We start from the raw sequence: 20211 nt of genomic DNA on the forward strand, positions 1-20211 counted from the left end.
CGCGCCTCGCCCGCCGGCAGCTAGCCCTGCTCCCATTGGCCAGCGGCTCTTCAAGGCAGCCCAGCAACCATTTTCTCACTGGCCGGCTAGCTTTGGGGGGATGGGCTCTGCCGACCCAACAGCAGCGACCAAAGCCGCCGGAGCCAGAGGGGGCGGCTCCCCCCTCCCCTTGGGCCAATTGGAATGGGCGCAGCCGCAGTTCTGCCGCAGCGCGAGCCCCGCCCGCTCCTCTCTCCTGGTGGGAGGCGGCTGCTCTCGCGCGCGGCGCGCGGGGCTGTGCCGCCAGCAGTCCCCGGGCAGCCCTAGCGCCCGGCTGAGCCCCCGCGGCAGCTGGGTGCCTTGCGCGTAGCAGGCAGCAGCGACGCGGGGGCGAGCAGTACTTCTACCCTCCAGCTGCTGCTCGCCGCTCGCCCCCGGCTGCTGCACGCAGGCTGTCGCGCCTCTGATTTCAGGCGGAGGGTAGGTGAGCCCCATTCTTTGAGGGTGCCCCGTCCGTTTTCCCGTAAGGATCTGCTGCCCCATACATTAGCCAGCCTCAAAATCCGCCCATCGCTTGTGACACTGAAGCAAACCGGCAAAAGGACCCACCCACCTCTTCTTACTAACGGTTTATAAAAAGAAAAGGAGGACTTGTGGCACCTTAGAGGCTAACCAATTTATTAGAGCATAAGCTTTCGTGAGCTACAGCAGCCCCGGAGTGGGGGCTTTTGGACGCCTCGCTGGTAAAGGCAATGCAAAGGCCCTCCTTTCCATAGAGCCCAGGTGCCCTTTAGACCTAGGGCCCCTCCGCGTCTTTTTCAGCGCCAGGCACCTTTTTAACAGGTAATGGCACCACAGAAATACAGCAGCATAAGATCTAGTTTAATGGACATTCCTTCCACTTACTTTTGGTGCTGCACCTCTGTCACCATAAAAAGCCTCCTGCCTCTAAAAAGAGCTCCACAATTTTATAAATGCTCGCCCTTGTTAAAGGCAAACTGAAAACATTAAAAAGTCATAATATGAAAAATTATTGCTGCTACAAACCTAGGGTAGATACAAATACAGGGCTTGCAAGAAGATATGTTTGAAAAGTTGTTATTCATATATAGGGCGGTCACGGAATTAAAAAAATCAATCACAATTAATTGCACAATTTAAAAAATGAATCGTGATTAATCACGCTGTTAAAGAACAGCAGAATACCATTTATTTTAAATATTTTTGGATGTTTACTACATTTTCAAATATATTAATTTCAGTTACAACACAGAATGTAAAGTGTACAGTGCTCATTTTATATTTGCACTGTAAAACAAAAATTGCATTTTTCAGTTCACCTAAGTACAGTAGCACAATCTCTTTATCATGAAAGTTGAATTTACAAATGTAGAATTATGTACAAAAAAAACTTGCATTGAAAAATAAAACAGTGTAAAACTTTAGAGCCTACAAGTCCACTCAGTCCTACTTCTTGATCAGCCAATCACTCAGACAAACAAGGTTGGTTACAATTTGCAGGAGATAGTGCTGCCTGCTTCTTGTTTACATCACCTGAAAGTGAGAACACCACCATTACAGAAGACATGCGTCCATGCTGATGCTGGGTTCTGCTTGATAACGACCGAAAGCAGTGCAGACTGACGCATGTTCATTTTCATCATCTGAGTCAGATGCCATCAACAGAAGGTTGATTTTCTTTTTTGGTAGTTTGGGTTCTGTAGTTTCTGCATCAGAGTGTTGCTCTTTTAAGTCTTCTGAAAGCATGCTCCACACCTTGTCCCTCTCAGATTTTGGACAGCATTTCAGATTCTTAAACCTTGGGTTGAGTGCCGTAGCTATTTTTAGAAAACTCACATTGGTACCTTCTTTGTGTCTTGTCAAATCTGCAGTGAAAGTGTTCTTAAAACAAACATGTGCTGGGTCATCCTCCGAGACTGCTATAACATGAAATATATGGCAAAATGGGGGTAAAACAGAGCAGGAGACATACAATTCTCCCCACAAGGAGTACAGTCACAAATTTAATTGACACATTTTTTTAATGAGCATCATCAGAATGGAAGCATGTCCTCTCGAATGGTGGCCGAAGCATGGAAGGGTATACAAATGTTTCGCACATCTGGCATGTAAATACCTTGCCACGCCAGCTACAAAAGTGCCATGAGAACACCTGTTCTCACTTTCAGGTGACATTGTAAATAAGAAGCAGGCAGCAGTATCTCCCCTCAATGCAAACAAAACTTTTTTGTCTTCACGATTGTCAGAATAAGAAGTAGGACTGAGTGGACTTGTAGGCTCTAAAGTTTTACACTGTTTTGTTTTTGAGTGCAGTTATGTAACCAAAACAATTCTGCATTTGTAAGTTACACTTTCATGATAAAGAGACTGCACTTCAGTACTTGTATGAGGTGAATTGTAAAATACTATTTCTTTTCTTTATCATTTTTACAGTGCATATATTTGTAATCAAAAATAATAATATTAAGTGAGCACTGTGCACTTTATATTCTGTGTTGTAATTGAAATCAATATTGAAAATGGAGAAAAACATCCAAAAATATTTCATAAATTTCAATTGGTATTCTATTGTTATAAGTGTGATTAATCATGATTAATTTTTCTAATCGCGATTAATTTTTTTGAGTTAATCGCATGAGTTAACTGTGATTAATTGACAGCCCTATTCATATTGTAAGTAGTTGGTAGCGAGTTAGGGCGTTATTTGTACAGGCTAATGGGCAGAAGTACAAAGGCTGCAGTGATATTCTGCCTGAACGACACCCAAAGCTCCTCAACTGCTGTACTAAAATCGGTTTACGGTGTTAGTGTTACAACTACTGAAACACATGCCAACTTCTGACCTTACCTAAAACACAGCCTTTGACTGGTACTGCCTCCCCAACAACACTGTCTCTTCCCAAATCCGAAAAGAACAGAATTAGGGGCAGCAAGCCATGACTAAGCATGATCACTAATTCAATGAATAGCAAGGGTGTCAGTAAACAGCCATTAGTAGTCTTCCTTTTTCTGTAAGTGCAGTGGAGTAAGACACCCACATTCTTCTGGGATGAAGCTAGAGTTGGGCAAATATTGCAAAAGCCGTTCACATTCACTTGATTTTTTAAAATGAGTTTTCTTTGGACATGCTCACGCGTCTTTTATATTTGTTTTCCATGAACATTTGCGTAATCAAGGTATATTGGCACAAACGTTTGTGCAAAGCAAATAGAAGTACTTGCGTGTGCAGTTTTGAAAGATCGATTTGAAGTTCTTTTAACCAATACTATGACTTTACCTTACAAATTACAGCTAAGCAACACTGCTCACATTTAAGATATAAGCCCCAGGAAACTGATTCAGATCCAAAATACAACGCTAAAGAAATCTTTTAAAAAAATTTAAACTTTTTAAATAGATAAGTTTGTAAGCAAACTGGGATTTCTCTGACAATAGACAGTTTGCAGGACCCTCTGCTCCAGCAGATTGTTACCCCTGCTGCATCTCTGGATGGGCAACAGTGAGGTGAGGGGCCGGGGCTGTGGCCTGAAAGAAGGGCAGAGGCCAAAGAGGCACAGCAAACCATGACCAAACCAGGTAAAATCCCTTGCCAGAGGCAGAAGAACTGTCCCTCCAGGTTCCTTTCAGCTTCCTCTCTCCCCTCAACATGCCTCTGGCTCCTCCTGGGCCACAGCTGTGCTCTGACCTCGCTGCTGGGGGTCACAGAGCACAGAAGGAGAGTAAATGCTGCTGCAAGCAACGTTAATGAATCTTTTTCGACACACTACTTGGGCAGTATTGGAGAGGCACATGCCACTTAGAATGGCTGTTCAGTGACTCCCCCTCCCCCACAGTCCATGTGCAGCATTGAGTTTATGCAGAGGAACTGGTGGCAGCTTTGAGGGGAAGTAGCTGCATTTGCCATCCATACAGCTTCCCCCTCACCACACAGGTGAACATAAATAGAAGAAACTCATTCTAAGATGAATAGATGGCAGCCCGAACAAGACAGTTGTCACCTACCATGCCACGCTGGAACCCATACAGGGTATCAAACTACAACCCAGACTGAATGGGGACTCCATCCTGAGAGAAATCTGTCTTGAACCCCCGCCTCTGGCCTTCAAACAACCTCCCAACTCTCCATGCTCATCATCAGAAGCAAACTCCCCACAGATCAGGACGCATCAACTTAAAGCGGCACCAGACCCTGCCAGAACAACAGATGCAAAACTTGCAGACATATCTCCACTACTACAATGACCAACATTCTGTGCCCCTCGCCCCCTACCCCAACGCTCCTTTCAAGATCCATGGGTCCTACACATGCCTGTCACAACATGTGGTGGATCTCATCCAGTGCACTAAATGCCCCAAAAACAACTGTGTGGGTGAAACCAGACAATCACTATGCTTTTGAATGAGCTCACCCGGGAAAATGATAAAAGACAAAAACACCATCTCACCCTTGGGTGAACACTTTTCACAAAGCAATCACTCTATATCTGACCTGTCAGTTCTCATCCTCAAGGGAAACCTGTACAACACTTTCAAAAGGTGAACCTGGGATCTTAAGTTCATAACTTTGCTAGACACTAAAAATCGTGGTCTTAAGACACTGGATTTATGGATTACAATACAGCGGACCCTAGCTAGAGCGTGCATCGCTGGACGCGGATTCGCATATAGCGTGGTCGCGGCAATGGATCCCAAATTTAAATATTTAAAGTGGGATCCATGGTAAAGCAGTCCATGTGTTAACGCGGTACCGCACCTGGATCCCGAACCCCACATTCTAGCATGGGTCCGGTGTACTTTGTAACTCACTGACAACCCCCCTAGCTGTCCCCCTCCCCCTTCCTTTCCTCTTTATGACTGGAGGGAAGTTAACATGCCATTTCACCTTGAAATATGTGCTAACTACTTATGCTAAACAATCTGTTCAAATCTTGTATTTAGCAGTGACCTTTTGAGTTAGTTTCCCAGTCCTGAAGAAGAGCTCTGTGTCAGGTCGAAAGCTTGTCTCTCTCACCACCAGAAATTGGTCCAATAAAAGATACTACCTCACCCACCTTGTCACAAGGATAACTAGAAGCATTAACAGGATACACCTCTACCACATGCTAGGGACTATCCCTGAAAAAACAGGTCTGGAACCTTACTGTTAGGTAGGCTTAGATCATTGGTAAATGTCTGTAAATGTCAATTTTACCATACACAATAATCAACAAAAAAAAAAAATCCATAGACATTAATCCATTAGGATAGGTAAAGTTATATATGAAGCATTTTTTCCTAGTAGATGTGGAAGTTTTTTTTTTTTTATTATGGGGTGGTGAAGGTGTACGGTAGTCTGACTGAGACTAAGATACTTGCATCACAAAAATATTTCAATGACAGTGATGTGATGGCATCATTATAGTTAAGGTGGTGTCATGACTTCTCTTTAAATGTTGACCTAAGTCCCCTACAATTGACATGCTTAGTTGGATTCCTCTGAAATTTGGTGTGCTTCGGGAGGATGCAGGGTAAGGTTAGTTATCCAAATTTAGGTTCATTTGGCTATGGGTTGCAGCGATATAAGTCACCACCGCCAAATAGCCATTTTCAAAAAAGTTTGCAGGTGTTTTTTGTGTGTGCAGTTACAGCTCAAACTTTTGATGTGATGTGAGTTAAAATGGTTTCAATCTGTTGAGTTTTATCCAAGGTAGTGCATGGCACTTACTAAATCTTTGAGGGACCCAAATTGAGAAATTAAGAACATATTCATTTCTTTACTTGCACAAATGTGCAGTCTGGAAAGATTACATCACGCATGCATCAATAAAGAAAACATATGAGAGGGTTTCTATTCATCCACTTTATGCTTTCCTGGGTAGTTTGAGGGAATGTGCCAATGCCATTGCCCCAATGAACACTCCACCTCTGTTGTTTGTAGGGTGAACCTTCGTACACCTGTATAATTTAATAATGCATGTTGCTTGCTAGAAGTTGTTTCTTACAATATGTCAGGGTTCCCTCCCCACTCTGAACTCTAGGGTACAGATGTGGGGACCCGCATGAAAGACCCCCTAAGCTTATTTTTACAAGCTTAGGTTAAAAACTTCCCCAAGGTACAAACTTTGCCTTGTCCTTGAACAGTATGCTGCCACCACCAAGTGATTTAGACAAAGAACAGGGAAAGGACCACTTGGAGTCCTATTCTCCCAAAATATCCCCCCAAGCCCTACACCCCCTTTCCTGGGGAAGGTTTGATAACAATATCCTCACCAATTGGTACAGATGAACACAGACCCAAACCCTTGGATCTTAAGAACAATGAAAAATCAATCAGGTTCTTAAAAGAAGAATTTTATTTAAAAAAAAGGTAAAAGAATCACCTCTGTAAAATCAGGATGGTAAATACTTTACAGGGTAATCAGATTCAAAACACAGAGAATCCCTCTAGGCAAAACCTTAAGTTAAAAAAACACAAAAACAGGAATACACATTCCCTCCAGCACAGTGAATTTACAAGCCAAAACAAAGAAAACCTAACACATTTTCCAGCTAGATTACTTACTAACTTTACAGGAGTTGGAGGGGTTGCATCCTTGATCTGTTCCCGGCAAAGGTATCACACAGACAGACAAAAGCCCTTTTCCCCCTCTCCAGATTTGAAAGTATCTTGTCCCCTCATTGGTCCTTTTGGGTCAGGTGCCAGTGAGGTTATCTTAGCTTCTTAACCCTTTACAGGTGAAAGGATGTTGCCTCTGGCCAGGAGGGATTTTATAGCACTGTAGACAGAAAGGTGGTTACCCTTCCCTTTATATGTATGACATAATACAAGATAGTGTATGGGGAGATTTACTTGTGAACATAGCAGAATAGTCAGCAGCCAGTCTAACCAAAATTTTTGTTATAGCAGATGCAGAGCAGCCAGAGACAGAGGACATTGTGGGTGGGTGAAGTGGATGTGGGGACAGAGAAGATACACGGGGTCCATCATAGAGGAGGCAAACTGACATTGAGGAGGGTCATAGCAAGATAGAACTCACATATATTGTGACCATCTTTAAGACGGCAAGTGAGATCAAAACATTCAACAAGTAGCTCGATAAACTGGCCAGAATGACATGGAGTTCCAATGCCCAAACATTGCGCACCTCATACGTGGCACTTTGTTACTCAGCAGCGGAGTACTGCAGTCCAGTGTGGACTGACTGATCTCACACAAGGATGATCAACTTAATTCCACCATACGTCTTATTTCAGGCACACTTAAATCTACTGGTCTTCCATGGTTATTGGTTCCCTGTGTTATACAGACAAAACTGCTCAGGATCGTTTCAGGGGACAAGACAAGGTGTTATGTTTATTATAATAACACAATTTGATTTAAGACCAATAACTAATATCTAATACCTATGTATACACACACACACACACACCCCCAAATGTTCTGCAGCTGCTGTAGAGTTACCAGTCCTGAATGTAGCTTGAGTTCGTGGCTTGGGTTCGTAGCTTGTGGCGGCTAACTGGCCAGGAAAGCCAAGCACAAGGAGGGGCTGGGTCTCTATTGGGCATCCACTGATGCCCTTCCATGTTGGCAGCAGAATGTTACCCTCCAAAGTCTTCCCTCTCACCCCATCCTTTTTGTAGGCTTTAGTTTGAATCCAGAGTCTAGATGTCTCGCTGTGTCACGCTGCCTCTGGGTTCGGTGTGATTGATCACCCGTCAATTGCAGACGTGACTTTCAGCGTAGGACCTGGCTTTGTTGTACTTTTGTTCTTTTCTTTTCTTTGTACTTTCTTCAGTTGTACTTTTGTTCTTTTCTTTTTTAGGGTGGACTCTTCTTGCTTTGTCAGGGCTGTTGTCTGCATCTTCAGCTGTTGGTGTTTACACTTTATTTCATCAGGACAGGCTGGGGCTGGAGGTTGATTCCATTATCCATCCAGACCTCATTCACACATCTAAACTAAACTAATAAGATTACAGCAGGGTTTTGTAAAAATGAAGGTTGCAGCAAGCTTTTACAAAATGGAGTTTGGGACAAGTGAAAATGGAGTTTGAGTTACAATATGGACAAGTGTAAGGAATGGCAAACAGGGAACAGACGTTCCAATAAAGACAAGTATAATAAATGACAAACAGGAGCAGAAGTTAGAATGTTGTAACAGTGCATGTTTCAGCGATTTAAGCAGCAATTGGATTGAAAGTGAAACTCAATTAGCCAGTTATTGGGGTAACCGGTTTTATGAATGAATGTTGTTTCATTCATAGAACTTTGCTTATGAAGTTATATTAATAAAGTGAACAATTAAAAACAATTTCATTGATCAGTTCTACACCTGCAATATTGCTCCACCCACTGTTCGCATGGAGTAAAACGTAGCAAACCTTGTGACGAAATTGCGCAATATGCCACATCCACCATTAACTAAAGACTTGTTTAATCCACCACATGGTCATCTGCCCTCATGGCACCTGCTGTGGATAAGTTTACCGGGTGAGGGATTTACAGTAGAGTATGCATGGCAAGCTTCATGGTCTGTCAAGAAAGCTACAAATTCTCTCTCGGACCCCACTCAATGTCAACCCAGGTTTGATTCACCATGAAGGCAATGGAGCCTTCTTAACCAGTTTTGTACCGGACATGGAATTTGTGCTGCAGCAGAATTTCGGTGGCATTTTAGAGACAGTCCATAGGTCAATGTGGGCAGCCACAAACCATGACACACACAGTTGAGGACTGCAAAATGACTCAATTTCCTGGAGGTCTTTGTGCCTTGAACACTGTTGATAAGAACGCTGTGGCTTGGCCAGACCGGATTGCATATGCCAAATAATAATAGCCAGACTTGCTGTAAAGTGCTACATGGATTTTGGGTGAGCAGCGTTCAACAAACTACTCTCATATCTTCTAAAGTCTTGGCTCTAGAATGCTTATGATTTTATTTTATATGTAGCCATTTGCTTCCAAAAATTCTTGAATCTCTATAGCTTGTTAAATAAACTTATACTTGATTTCACGGTCAGCTTATCTAAGTCCTATGAGTAAGCAGAGCGCTCCTCTGAGGTAGAACTGATAAGCTGGGGTGTACTGTTGCTTTGGAAGTAGTAATTCTGAATACTGCGAGCATTCAGTGGACCAGGTGCTGGATACTATTAGGGAGATGCTCAGAGGACAAGGGTTGGACCTGTGCTCATCCTAACTTGGAGTGACAGTGGTGTCTGCAAGGCCTACAGAGGAGTGCTTGTGTTGGCCATGGCTGGTGGAGTTGGGGAGCTGACCCCTAGCTGGCACAGTCTCCTCAAGCTAAAGGCAGATGGTAGTGAGGTGCCACACAACCCTGGGTACACCCAGAAAGCATCACACTTATTCCTGGTGTACATCTCCTACAATGTATAGAAGCAGATTTGGACCACATCAGAGATGTGTGTCCAAGACACTGGGATAGTCTTCTCTGATTTGGCTGAGCATCTGAATAACTGGTACAGCAGCACTTTGAAAGCTATTAATAACATAGGCGCTGACTTCCCTGCTTTCCCCTGGGTGCTCAACCTTGCCTCTGCCCCTGATCCTGCCTCCACTCCACCCTTTCCATGAGGCCCTGCCCTGCCCCCATTCCAACCCCTTCCCCAAAGTCCCCGCCGAACTCTGCCCCCTCCCTGCCCCTATTCCAACTCCCTGCCCAAATCCCCACTCCGGCCCTGCCGCTTCCCTGCCTCCTCCCCGAGCGTACCACGTTCCTGCTCCTCCCCCTCCAGGAGCATGCTAAAATGCTGCCAAACAGCTGTTTGGCAGTGGCCAGGTGGGGAACGCTGGGAGGTAGGCGGAGGAGCAGGGGACACAACGCGCTGGGTGGGGGGAAAGAAGGAGGAGGAGGTAGGGTGGGAGGGAGCTTGGTTGCCAGTGGTTGCAGAGCACCTACTAATTTTTCCCTGTGAGTGCTCCAGCCCCGGAGCACCCATGAAGTCGGTGCCTATAATGAATAAGCTCTAGAAGAACATTAGTCAGGCTATTGTTCTGTTCATGGCTGAGCAGAAAATGTGTACTATGTAATACTGTACTTATAGAAAGATTACAAGCACTGACACCTTCACTGTTTCTTAAAGTTGGGGTACATCCATTGGCTAAGGGTCAGATGATCTTTCTCTCAAACATAAAATTGACAGTATTTTGGAACAGAAATAGGGTCTGATTCCACTCACTGGCCCTGCAACAAATTCCACCCTCCAGCCATTCTGAAATATGATCAGGAAGACTATTCCACTGTAACATAGCTTTCCTTTGCTCCAGACTCTGCATGTGAGATGGGTTATGGGTGGGGAGGGAGGAATGGCAATAAAATGTTTGTGTACCAGGGAATGAAGACTTTAGGGAGTTGTGTTCCTTTCTTACTCTGGGGTGCTGGGTACCATTGTGGAGAGGGGGCCAGGATGGAGGCCTAGTGAATGGGTCAGGACTATGGCTGGGGCCATGTGCCAAAGCAGGGCTGGTGCTAATGCAGCCCAGCTGATGCTGTGGGGAGGAGGCTGGCTGGCTCTGTATGCTAAGGGTAGGATATGATATGTAGAACTATCTGAATAACTACTAACATATCTTTTCTTTTTCCAAAAAACTGGGAAATTCAATGCAATAAACCTACATTTATGCAGAGTTAAGGTTGCTTGGTGGTATGTTGAGCCCTGTAGCAGAAAATACAGTTACTCATTTTAAATATGATCCAACAATAGCAAGAGCGGATGCATGAAGTGATCCGATTGGAAAGCCACTGAGTGGAAATCGGCTGGCCCTTGCGCACTCAGCCGAGGCAATGAACAGTGGTGAGGACTTTGAACTGCTTAGTCCACTTGAGGTAGAAAGCCAGAGCCCGTCGCACATTGAGCGTGTGGAGATGATGCTCCTCACTGGATGTGTGGGACTTGGGGCAGAGGACAGGTACAAAAATGTCCTGACCCACGTAGTAAGTGGAGACCACCTTCGGGAGGAAAGCGGGCTGTGGGCCGAGTTGGCCCTTATCTTTATGAAAAACCGTGTACGGCGGCTCGGAGGTCAGGGCCCTGAGCTCCAAGACTTGCCTGGCTGACGTGATTGAAACCAGGAAGGCCACCTTCCATGAGTGGTGAGACCAGAAGCACATGGCCAATGGTTCAAAACGGGGCCCTGTGAGACAAGCCAACACCACGTTCAGGTTCCAGTGTGGGACAGGGGGTCTAGAATATGGGAAAAGACAGTCCAACCCCTTGAGGAACTGGCCAGTCATAGCATGGGAAAATACCATGGGCCCCAGCACCGGCGGATGGAAAGCCAATATGGCTGCCAGGTGTACCTTGACTGACGAAGGCGCCAGTCCCTGGGCTCTCAGGTGGAGAAGGTTGTCATAAACATACAGCTAAGGGTAGCATAAAATCCCTCCTTTACCTGTCAAGAGTTAAGAAGCTCAGATAACCTGGTTGGCACCTGACCCAAAGGACCAATAAGGGGAGAAGATACTTTCAAATCTGTGGGGGAAGGTTTTTGTTTTGTGTTTCTTTGTGTTCTCTCCAGCGATAAAGAGAGAGACCAAGCAAGTAATCTAGCTCCTACTGAATGATACATCTAAACTTACAGAAATAGTAAGTAATAGCAAGGAAATGCATTAGAGTATCTTTTGTTTTAGCACAAGGAAAATTCACAAGCTAAGAGGGAGGTTTATCCCTGTTTTTTGTAAATTTGAAGCTTTACCTAGAGGGGAATCCTCTGTTTTAAATCTTATTACTCTGTAAAATTACCTTCCATCCTGATTTTACAGAGGTGTTTCTTTTACTTTTTTTTTTCTTTATAATAAAAGTTCTGTTTTTAAGAATCTGATTGGGGTTTTTAGTGTGCTAAAAACCTAAGGGTCTGGTCTGTGCTCACCTTGTTTACTCTCAAGCCTCCCCAGGAAAGCGGGTGAAGGGGCTTGGGGTGATATTTGGGGGAGAACAGGAACGCCCAATGGTCCTTTTCCTAAATCTTTGTCTAAATCACTTGGTGGTGGCAGCGATACCGTTCTAAGGACAAGGAAGAATCTGTGCCTTGGGGAAGTTTTTAACCTAAGCTGGTAGAAAAAAGCTTAGGGGGTCTTTCATGCGGGTCCCCACATCCGTACCCTAGAGTTCAGAGTGGGGAGGGAACCCTGACAGAAGTAGTCAAGAATAAGCTGGATCAGGGCGGTCATGGGAGAGACACCATGGTCCGCCACCCATCTAGAAAAACGGGGCACTTTGCCAAATAAGCGCAGAGAGTGGAGGGCTGTCTACTTTCAAGGAGGACGCGCTGAACCTGTTCTGAGCACGTCCTCTCCTCTCTGCCTAACCACTGAGCAGCCACTCTGTGAGGTGAATAGCCACTAGGTTGGGATGGAGGAGGCGGCCCTAGTCCTGAGAGAGCAGTCCGGGCGGAGCGTCAACGGCCATGGCGGAGCTACCGCTTGGCCCGTGAGGGTCCCGTACCAACGTTGCCTGGACCACGCCGGGGCAATCAGGATGACCCGGGCCTTGTCCCTCTTTATCTTCTCCGGGACCCTGCTGATTAGAGGGAATTGGGGGTGGGGGAGAGGCGTAGAGAAGCAGGCCTGATCAGGACAGGATAAAGGCATTGGAGATAGCGCCCCTCCCCAGGCCAGCCCCGGAGCAGAACCGGGGACATTGCTAGTTCTGCCGAGTCATGAATAAGTCCACCTGGAGAGTTCCCCACTTTTGGAAGAGCCGGTGGGCAACTTCCAGGTAGAGGGACCACTCGTGTTGCAAGGAAAAAATCCCTGCTCAAGCGATCCACTCTCTTGTTCCAGGCGCCCAGCAGGTGGAAGGCCCTCAGGTGGATAGCGTGGGCAATACAGAAGTCCCACAGCCTGAGGGCTTCATGGCAGAGGGCAGAAGATCGGGCCCTGCCTCGCCTGTTAATATAGAACATTGAGGCCATGTTGTCCTTGAGGATCCTCCAGGTGCGAGTGGAAGGCCATACCAGCCGCACCGCCCTAAGTTTCTTGACATTTATATGTAGGGTCAGGTCTTGGGCCGACCACAGGCCTTGGGTCTGAAAGTTCCCCACATGAGCCCCCCCGCAGGTCTGATGCATCTGACACCAGCTCCAACAATGGGGCCCTGTCCCTGAACAGGACCCCTTGGAGCATGTTGTTTGGGGTCGGACCACCACCGTAAGGAGGTGATCAGAGTCCGGCATGGTGAGGACCTTGTCCATCCTGTCCGTAGCCTGGGAAAACTTAGAGGCCAACCAGAGTTGGAGGGGCCTCATCCCGAGTCTGGTGTGATGCACCACGTACATGCACGCCGACATGTGACCCAAGAGCTGCAGGCAAACCCTGGCTGTTGTCACAGAGTCGATGAGACCTTTCAGGGTCTCGAATCTGCCTGGCAGGAAAGAGGCTGTGGCCCACGCTGTGTCCAGGAGTGCCCCAATAAACTCTATGCATTCGACCGGGACTAATGTGGATTTGGTGCTGTTTACCAACAGGTCCAAGGCAGTGCACGTGGACAGTAGGAGCGCCACATGATCCCTCACCTGTGACCAGGAGGTACCCTTAACCAGCCAATCATCCAGATAGGGAAAAATCTGGACCCCCGGGCGTCTGAGGTAGGCCGCTACCACTGTTATGCATTTCGTAAACACCGGGGGCAGTGGACAGACCATGAATTGGTAGTGAGCCTGTGCCCCTCGAATATGTGGATGTGGAAGTATACATCCTGCAGATCGAGGGCAGCATACCAGTCTCCGGTATCCAGGGAGGGGATGATGGAAGCCAGGGAAACTATGCGGATCTTGAGTTTCACCATGTACTGGTTCAGACCTCACAGGTCCAGAATGGGTCTGAGCCCCTGTCAGGTACCACTCTGAGGTACAGATGTGGTGACCTGCATAAAAGACCCCCTAGGCTTATTTCTAGCAGCTTAGGTTAAAAACTTCCCCAAGGCATAAATCCTTCTTTGTCCAAGGATGGGTACTGCTGCTACCACCAAGTGAGTTAGAGAAAGATTCAGGAAAAGGACCACTTGGAGTTTCTGTTTTCCTAAAATCTCCCCCCAAGCCCTTTCACCCCCTTTCCTGAGGAGGCTTGAAAATAATCTACCAACCAAATAGGTAAACCAGGTAAGCACAGACCAGACCATGGGGTTTTTAGGACACTAAAAACCAATCAGATTCTTAAACAAAACAACCCAGAACTTTATTATAAAGAAAAAAAAAAAGTAAAAAGAAACACCTCTGTAAAATCAGGATGGAAGGTAATTTTACAGAGTAATAAGATTTAAAACAGAGGATTCCCCTCTAGGCAAAGCTTCAAATTTACAAAAAACAGGGATAAACCTCCCTCTTAAGCACAAGAAAAATTCACAAGCTAAAACAAAAGATACTCTAATGCATTTCCTTGCTATTACTTACTATTTCTATAAGTTTAGATGTATCATTCAATAGGAGCTAGGATTACTTGCTTGGTCTTTCTTTTTGTCTCTGGAGAGAACACAAAGAAACACAAAACAAAAACCTTCCCCCCACAGATTTAAAAGCATCTTCTCCCCTTATTGGTCCTTTTGGTCAGGTGCGAACCAGATTATCTGAGCTTCTTAACTCTTGACAGGTAAAGGAGGGATTTTATGCTACCCTTAGCTGTAGCTTTATGACAGCCCCCCTTTGGCCTTCGGGATGAGGAAGTATCGGGAGTAATACTCCTTGCCCACGAATTCCTTGGGCACCGCCTCTACCGCTCCTAGTCCTAGGAGCCGCCCCACCTCCTGCTCGAGCAGAGCCTCATGCGAGGGGTCCCCCCACAGGGATGGAGGCAGGGGGTGGTTGGGCGGCAAGGAAGTCAACTGGAGGGTGTAACCCCGGGAGATGGTGTTGAGGACCCATTGGTCCGAGGTTAGCCGCGACCATTCCAGGAGGAAAGCACACGACCGATTGGAGAAGTGGAGCTTTATTGAGGGTGGATCCCTGATGAGGACTGTCGGGGTGCCCCCGAGTAGCCCATCAAAAGCGCCTTTTCCCCGCTTGCTTGTCTTTAGAGGAGCCAGGCTGGGGGGCCGGCCGAGACACTCTCTGAAGGCGTCTTATAGTCCCGCTGTTTCTTGTGGGCGGCCTCATACTTCGGGAGGGTGGCCTGGGCAGGAGTCTGCTGTGGCTTGAACTTAGGTCTTGCCGGGGCAGTACATATAGGCCCAAAGTCTGGAGGGTCGTGCGGGAGTCTTTCGTGCCGTGCAGCCTTGTATCTGTCTCCTCCGCAAACAGGGCTTTCCCGTCAGACGGGAGATCCTGCATGGGAGGACTGTGCCTCGCTGGAATGCCCAGAGAGCAGGAGCCATGACACCCATCTCATGGGCATCGCGGAGGCCATGGATCATGCAGCCGTATCTGCAGCATCTGAGGCTGCCTGCAGGGACGCCCTAGCAGTTGCTGCCCACTCCTCCACGTGTGCCTTGAACTCCTTTCTATCACGCTCCTAGAGGGAGTCCTCAAACTTGGGCAGGAAGCCCCACAGATTGAATTCGTACTGGCCCCGGAGAGCCTGATAATTTGCCACTCGGAACTGGAAGCTCGAAGACGAATAAATTTTCCTTCCGAAAGAGTCCAGTCTCTGAGAGCCTTTATTCTTTGGGGTTGACCCTGCCGGTTGACCCTGCCGTTCCCTGTGGTTGACCGACTTGACCACCAGAGAGTTGGGGGATGGGTGGGTATACAAGTATTCATGTCCCTTGGTGGGTACGAAGTTCTTGCGTTCCGCCTTCTTAGAGATAGGGGCCAATGAGGCCAGTGTCTGCCACAGGACGTTTGAAATTTTAGCCACCCCTTCATGGAGAGGCAAGGCCACCCCTCCCGGTGCTGACGAGGACAGCATGTTAAACAGGGAGTCTGAGGGCTCCTCCACCTCCTCTGCCTGGAGGTGGAGGCTTGCTGCCACCCTCTTTAGGAGTTCTTGATGGGCCCTGAAGTCCTCCTGTGGGGCAGAGGGCAGCGGGACCACAATCGCCTCCTCCGGGCAGGGCGAGGAGGCTGGTGTGGTGCTGTGGGTATCAGCCGGCACCAGAGGGCCACCACCTTGTCGGACTCCGGGAATGAAGCAGAGGATGCATGTCCCACCCACTCCTTCCTTGGGGGTCTGGAGAGGGAGGCTGATGGTGCTTCCAAAGCTCTGGCCACTGAGCGAGCCCCCACCAGGGGCTGCACCGGAGGCCACGGTGCCCAGTGGTAACATTGGGCCGGCCACGATGCTTGGTACCACTGCACCTGCTGTGGCACTGGTGGGGCCGGCTGTTCAGCTTGGCTGGCCTGGCCCATTGGAAGGCGGCTACGAATGGAGGCTGGGCTGGTGTACGATCTTCTGCTGCTGCCTCTGGACCAGGAGGAGCAGCAGTGCCAGGATCGACGTCAGCCACGGGACCGCGATCTGGACGTGGAGGATTGGTACCGGTAGCAGCTAGTCCGCGAATGGCCTCGACGGGTGGACCTGCGCCGGCGAGACGCCGGCGATCGACACCCGGGGCTGCGATGTCTTGGCGGAGACTTGGAGCAGAAGTCCGAGCGGCAACGGCGTCAACGACCATGCCATGACCGACTGCGGTACCCCCTCCAAGACGAGTTGGCAGCACCTGCTGCGGTCCTGTCGATAATCGCTCCTTGAGGACAAGTGGCGCTGAGAGTCCCAGCTGGGTGGAACCCATCCAGACAGTCTGGTCGGCATTGAGGGCGATCCACATAGACTCTGCCTCAAGTGGTTGCTGGGCGGTGAACGGCGTCAGGAACCGTCCCTCGACTGAGCTGGAGGCAACTACGGAGATCCCAGTGGTGGCTTGCCTCTGAAGCATGGGGCCGACATCAGCGGCGCTCCTGGCACCGGCATGGACATAATGTCCTGGGCCGCCTAAAGGGCTTCAGGTGTGGAAGGCATCCAGACATCCAGAGAGGCCTGTTCCGAAGGGGCCGGGCTACTCCGCTCACAGTGAGTTGGAGGCCTGGGGCCTGGTGGGGATTGAGGACTGCCCGACATGGGTCTAGCCTCTGTCCCAGATTTCCCTTGGTGCTGCTGCAAAGAGGGAGTCTTCCTGGCCCTCTTGGTGTGCCCCGTGAAGAGGGAGCGGTGCAGACTGCTCGATGGCACCGGAGGGTCGCCGCATACCGACACCGCGGTGCCGGGTACTGGTTTGGAGTGGCGTGCCGAAGTTGGGGTCAGTGCTGATGCCATCAGGATGGCCCGGAGCATAATGTCCCTTTCTCTTTTGGTCCAAGGCTTAAATGACTTACAAATCTTGCACCTTTCGCTGATATGGGTTTCTCCCAAACAGCGCAAACAGTCTGCATGCGGGTCACTTCTTGGCACAGAGTGCCTACAAGAGCCGCACGACTTAAACCCCAGGGTGCGGCGCATGCCCTGGCCTGGGCTCACTGACTGACTAAACTAACTAAACAGCTAACTAACTACAGGTACTAACAGTGAATGAACGAACAGTTCTAGGGACGAGCTACAGCAAAGCTGGAGCAGAGCAGTTCCGACACACCTTCACTGGCGGCAAGAAGGAACTGAGGGTGGGGGGAGCGCGCATCTCCCCTTATACTGCACCCGGCAGGCGCCACTCCAGGGGTTACTAGGGGCACTCTTCCCCTATAGGTACTGCTAGGGGAAAAACTTCCGGCACCGGTGCACATGGCAAGCACGCACACCTATTGTGGAATACACATGAGCAATCACTCAAAAGAAGAACACTTCAGATGACTTCCCTCAAACTTCTGAATGCCAGTAAATACACTAACGTGGCAACCTGAACTCTACCTTCTTTCAGCAATGCCCCAGTAACCTATACCTTTACTCTGTCAACCCTGCAGCCAGTGAAATGTACAACCTCTTCACCTCCTTTTGCAACCCGTTCACTTTTACCCACAGAATTGCATCTAACACTATTACAGGACAAAAAGAAAGAAGGTTGCCCATGCCACTTTCCCTCTACCCAATCTGAGCAATGTCTCAATGTGCACACTCACCCTAGCCCTTGGCAGTATCAGATTCAGGAGGTTCCAGACCCTGGCATATACTCACACACTTAGCAACTCCTCAGAAATGATATCACACCACATGTGCGCAGGTTAGAAACCACTTTACAGCCTTTTACAACTCCCTTACATTTACACAAAAGATACCATCTCAACCTATTCTTTCACTTAACCAGCACTAACGCATTAGAATTAGGACAAACAAGTCTGGTTACAATTTGCAGTCTAAAGTTTTACATTGTTTTATTTTTGAATGCAGTTATTTTTTTGGTACATAATTCTATATTTGTAAGTTCAACTTTCATTATAAAGATATTGCACTACAGTACTTGTATGAGGTGAATTGAAAAATACTATTTCTTTCGTTTATCATTTTTACAGTGCAAATATTTTTAATAAAAGACAATATAAAGTGAGCACTGTATACTTTGTAATCTGTGTTAATAGAAATCAATATATTTGAAAATGTAGAAAAACATCCAAAACTATTTAACAGGTTTCAGAGTAACAGCCGTGTTAGTCTGTATTCGCAAAAAGAAAAGGAGTACTTGTGGCACCTTAGAGACTAACCAATTTATTTGAGCATGAGCTTTCGTGAGCTACAGCTCACTTCATCGGATGCATACTGTGAAAAATACAGAAGATGTTTTTATACACACAGACCATGAAAAAATGGGTGTTTATCACTACAAAAGGTTTTCTCTCCCCCCACCTCACTCTCCACTTTAGATAAGCTATTACCAGCAGGAGAGTGGGGTGGGGGGAGAGAAAACCTTTTGTAGTGATAAACACCCATTTTTTCATGGTCTGTGTGTATAAAAACATCTTCTGTATTTTCCACAGTATGCATCCGATGAAGTGAGCTGTAGCTCACGAAAGCTCATGCTCAAATAAATTGGTTAGTCTCTAAGGTGCCACAAGTACTCCTTTTCTTTTTGCGAAAACTATTTAATAAATTTCAATTGGTAACCTATTGTTTAACAGTGCGGTTAATCACGATTAATTTTTTTAAGTTAATCGCATGAGTTAACTGTGATTAAATTGAAGCCCTAATTAGAATCCTTTCATATTCCACCTCACAGCTGACAATATCTTTTGTAATAAAAGCCTATGCCTTGCTACTGATGTAACCTATGCAATTCTGCATAGAAATGATGCTGACTGCATCCTGAAGGCACACATGCAACTCTGCTTTCTCACACACGGATCTCCTCATTTACGGATCATCACAATTACAGCTCTGTCGCGCACCTCAAAGCAATCCAGAGATCTCACAAATACACCTCCTTCGAGCTGAGTTAACTATTGCCTCTGTCAGTCACTGACCACACTGGAGTATGCCTGCAGATAATAAATGCTTAGACTAGGGCAATGGATTCTTCCTAAAAGTGGTGTGGGGTGGGCCGAGTCCCTGCCTCTCTGTGGCCCCACCCCTGACCCTCACCTTCCCCGAGGCCCCGCCCACGACCAAGCCAGATCCAGGTGGGGAGCCTGGGGTCCTCCACCTCTCTGGGTTGTGGGGCCTGAGAGCAGCCCCCCGCCCATGTCACCTCCCAGGGCAGGTGGAAGGTCCGCGGCTGCCCATGTGGCTCTTACTTCTCAAAGTAATCCGCATGTCCTCACATCCCAAACACACCTTTACCAAGCCAGCCCAACTACTGCTTCCACCACTTATTTCAGGAACACCTAATACATTGACTGTACCCGGAGTGTACGCAAATAATTCCCATTGGCTAGTGCAGCTCCAAGAGAACAAGAGGAAAGGTGGCGTGAGCAAAATTATTTTCCCCAGCCTTTTTGTCCTTTAATAGTGTTTGATGGAATCCTGTAGTTGAGAGTGGAATGGGTTGTAAAGGAGGTGAAGAGATTGTAGATTTCAGAGATCGCAGAGTAAAGGTATGTGTTAACAGGGTATGTTAGGTCATTACTGAAAGACGGCAGAATTAAGGTTACATGGGTAATCATAACTGTATATTTCTTGATTTTCAAGTTTGAGTTTTGCTCAATTCAGCATTCTGCAAGGGGACGACCTACCACCAAGCAACCTTAACTCTGCATTAATATAGCTTTTTCCCCATTGAACAACTTGCCAAATGTTAAACCATTGTAAAAATTAGATGGCCAAAAACAAGCCAGTCTTCTAGGTAGTCTCTCAGTGTGGACACTGTAGGCAGTTTTACTCATAACCCTTAAAAGGGGTAGGGTAACACTTCAAATAAGTTATTACCTAG

General features: G+C 47.3%; 1 long non-coding RNA gene across 1 annotated transcript; it reads left to right on the forward strand.

Annotated features, from left to right (window-relative positions):
- The first annotated feature begins 304 nt into the window (after positions 1–304).
- Positions 305–15551, forward strand: LOC140913918 (uncharacterized). The gene is made up of 3 exons (XR_012159696.1): positions 305–459; positions 13460–13579; positions 15227–15551. It is a non-coding gene; the product is annotated as an uncharacterized LOC140913918 (long non-coding RNA).
- Positions 15552–20211: the final 4660 nt, after the last annotated feature.

This window comes from Lepidochelys kempii, chromosome 6 (assembly GCF_965140285.1).
Source record: "Lepidochelys kempii isolate rLepKem1 chromosome 6, rLepKem1.hap1, whole genome shotgun sequence".
Taxonomy (NCBI): domain Eukaryota; kingdom Metazoa; phylum Chordata; order Testudines; family Cheloniidae; genus Lepidochelys; species Lepidochelys kempii.